We start from the raw sequence: 3,876 nt of genomic DNA, 5'->3' as shown, positions 1-3,876 counted from the left end.
AATGCCCTGTTTGGCTAGGGCTTTGATGACCGCTGCAGTCTCAACAGAATCGAAGGCCTTCTTTAAGTCGATGAACGTTAGACAGAGCTGCATCTTGAACTCTCGCGAAACTTCAATGAGTTTGGTCACTGCGTGGACATGGTCTATTGTGCTGAATCCCCTTCAGAAACCGGCTTGCTTGCATGGTTGTCTTTTGTCTAATGTTCTGCTTATTCTATTCAGGATGACACGAGTGAACAAATTGTAGACGACAGACAGCAGGCAGATTGGATGATAGTTGCCGATGTCTTTTATGTCTCTCTTCTTGTAAAATAGAACAGTTCTACTGGTTTTCCATTGGGACGGAACCTTGCATTCAGACAGGTAGCATGTGAAGAGTCGAGCCAGTGCATTGACGAGTACTGATGGCAGATTCTTCAGGTGTTCGGGTCTGACCTTGTCTGGACCGGGTGCTGTATGCGTCTTTACCAACAAAATAGCATGTCAGATTTCAGAAGGGAGGACGTTGGGAATGACATATCCGTCCTGCAGAATTTGGTATGTGGTCAGGTGGACATGGCTGTCAAAGAGATATGAGTAGAAGTCGTGAATAATCCTCTCCATTGCTTTTCTGGAAGATGTGATAGATCCATCGGGAAGTCGGAGGGCAGTCATCTTGGTCTTGTAGTTGGCAAAGGATAGGCAAGCGTTGCAAATACTTTTCCTGGCTTCTGTTGTACTGGCCAACACTGCTACTCTTCTTTCTTTGAGGTCTTCCTTTATTGTATCTCTGCACAGCTTTGTGAGCTCAGACGTTAGCTTATTGTTGCCTGAGGCTCACGCCAAACCACGTTGACGAATGAGCTCGAGAGTTTCCGAAGACAGGTGTCTGTTTGTGGCTTTCTCACTCTCGGGATTCTTTGTGCAGTCATGGAGGTGCTGAACCAGTTGACCGTATTCCTCATCGATGTTGTCAATGATGGCATCTTCCCACATTGCTGCAATAGTGCCAAAGAGCTCCCAGTTTGTGGTAATTCTGGGAGTTGTCTTCTTAGACTTAAATTTTGCAGACCTTTCTCCCCACTCTGTGAAGTAGAATTTTGCATGAAGGAGACGGTGGTCCGATCTATTTGGAATTTTGAAACAACAGTGACATTGGTCAGGCAAAACCTTCGATTGAATATGATGTGGTCAATTTCATTGTGGAACTGTCCACCTGGAGACTCCCATGTCCAGCGTTTAGATTCGGCCTTCTGGAACTGTGAGTTACCATGCATGGTCTTGGTCAACATGATGAATTCAGACGCTCACCCTCATTGTTTCATTCTATGCCATGGGTCCCAATGTGGAGTTCTTCAGGCGACCTTCTCAGACCTATTTGGCATTAAAATCACCAACAATGATCTTGTAGAAGGTGTGGTCTTCTTTATAGACTTCTCCAGTTCCATGTAGAACCTCTCAATTTCTTCTTCATTGTAGTTGGAAGTTGGTGCATAGATGACAAAGATAGAAACTGCTGGCAGTGAGCCACATCTATTCAAACATAATCATCCGATTCGGGTTGTTAGGCATTCGAATGAATCAATGCTCATGGCCAAGTTTGTGTTGACAAGGACACCAACGCCACTGATGTTGTCGCATGTTCCGAGGAACAATTCTTCTCCAGTGTTGAAAATGGCGTGATGTGATTAATGTCTTCTTGTCTCGGTCAGACCAATGATGTCGTACTTGATCTTCTGCGCTTGCACCATCAGGTCCTCGATGGATGCTTCTGATGCCAGCATATGTGCATTGAAAGTACAGACAATCATTTTAGTCTTTCTTCGTTTTGGCAGTCTAGTTTGTCCCCGAGATTTTATCAGTCTCTCCTTGCTCATCTTTCTTCTTCTTTTTTTTTTTTTTTTGCTTTTTGGTTCACACCTAGAGATGCACAGGGGTTACTCCTGGCTCATGCACTCAGGAATTACTCCTGGCAATGCTCAGGGGACCATGTGGGATGCTGGGAATTGAACCTAGGTCGGCTGCGTGCAAGGCAAATGGCCTACCCGCTGTGCTATTGCTCCAGCCCCCTTGCTCATCTTTCTGAATGCTGCTGTATTGGGGGCTCTTTTGGTGTCAGGTGAATGAGGCCAATTGTTGTTACTGTTGTTGTCATATTGAATACACCACGGGTAGCTTGCTAGGCTTTGCCGTGCAGGCGGGATACTCTCGGTATCTTGCCGGTTTCTTTGAGAGGGACGGAGGCTTTTAGGGCGTCCTCCAATTGCCCTTAGAGGTGTTACCATGGTTCACACCACATTTGAACCCTATCAAATATGGTGCTGAAATAATGGGTATTAAGTGTCTTATGGTGTGTTGGTCTGGAGAGCGGCCTAGTGTGTGGCAGTGGCTGGGTAGTGGATGCAGTAAGGGTCGGCCAGTGAAGCATTTATCTGCCTTGGGTAGGGTGGGGCATTTGGGTTTGACCCCTCCCTCAGATGCCGGAGATTGGAGGAGGCAGACGGAGGATCTTGTTTCTAGGTCTCCTTGAACCTATAGTTCAAGGTCTCAAAGTTCTGCTTACCTTTTTTTGCAGGGCTTCACTCGTGCATGAGGTTTCGCCCAAGTGTCCGGAGAGTGGATAGAGGAAAGGAAAATGAACACTGATTCTCAATGTCTTGCATGTGGGGAATTGGAAATGTTAAGGACGCAAAATCAAAACATATAAGTTCTGAAGATTAAATGCACAGCACAGTGATTATGCTCAATATCACAGTGCTATAAGCTTTAAAGCAGCTAAGAGACTAGATAATAATTGCCCTTGCTGCATAAGTAGTATTTCTGCAATGTGATAAAGATGTTAGTTAACACTTTGGTGGCAGCCATTTTTATATCATCATAACTTGTTTTATATGATAACTTCATACCAATTATGCTTCGATGATTGGACTGGGGCAATAACACGGCGGGTAGGGCATTTGCCTTGCACACAGCCTACCCAGGTTCGATTGATTCCTCATTCCATCTCAGAGAGCCCGGGAAGCTATCGAGATTATCCTGCCCGCACAGCAGAGCCTAAAACAGTAACAACACGTCTCAGAATGCAGACATTACTGGTGCCTGCTCGAGCAAATTGATAAACAACGGGACGACAGTGCTACAGTGAAACAATGCTCTGATGAAATATACAACAAAATATCACTAGTTTCTTTCAACATCAGAAGAAATGATATTTCCATTTCCAGATCTCTTGGTTCAGTAGTCATGACAGAATTTTGAAATCTGGTTTTAGCTCCTTGAAATTTTAAATATTAAAATTCCAAAAATAAAATCATAGTCTTTGTTTAAAATAGCTAGCTGTTTCTACCTCCTGAATTGCAACTCATATTACAACAAGGGTCACATTTAATAAAAAGAGAATACCATGATGTCTTTTGGGAATATTTTATCACTTCAAGGAATAAAAGGAAATTTTGTTTGACTTCCGGCCAAAAGATTGTTAGCTGATTTACTTACATGAGTGGTATTATCATTTTTACTTCTACCAGTATTTAGGAGAAAGAGAGCCGAAATGAAAAGATGCAAGACTCAAGCAAGTTCTCTTAGCATTCATCTACACTTATTTAAAGGAGGATTCTTTCCGCATGTAAATTGCACTAGAGACCAGGCTCAGTGTGGTTTCCGTTTACATATAATTTGGAACACAGGCTCACCTGTCAGCCCAAACATGGTCAACTGAGAAGAATTAGTAATAATGTAGCAACATGTTTATATTGCAATGTAATTGGAGAAAATGAATTACAGATAAGATTGGTCTATAAAAAAATAAAACCTGTTTCTAGTATTTCTCCATCACCAATGTGTCTTGAACTTTCTTCCCAAGTAACACAACAATTTTTATATCTATCATGATGTCGA

The 3,876-nt window shown here is 43.0% G+C and overlaps 1 pseudogene; it reads right to left on the bottom strand.

Moving 5' to 3' along the window:
• Nucleotides 1–1,790, bottom strand: LOC129405500 (uncharacterized; annotated as a pseudogene).
• Nucleotides 1,791–3,876: the final 2,086 nt, after the last annotated feature.

The sequence above is a fragment of the Sorex araneus genome, chromosome 6 (genome assembly GCF_027595985.1).
Source record: "Sorex araneus isolate mSorAra2 chromosome 6, mSorAra2.pri, whole genome shotgun sequence".
Classification (NCBI taxonomy): domain Eukaryota; kingdom Metazoa; phylum Chordata; class Mammalia; order Eulipotyphla; family Soricidae; genus Sorex; species Sorex araneus.
The sequence above is the reverse complement of the archived record's forward strand: the minus strand, read 5'-3'. Positions and strand labels throughout refer to the sequence as shown.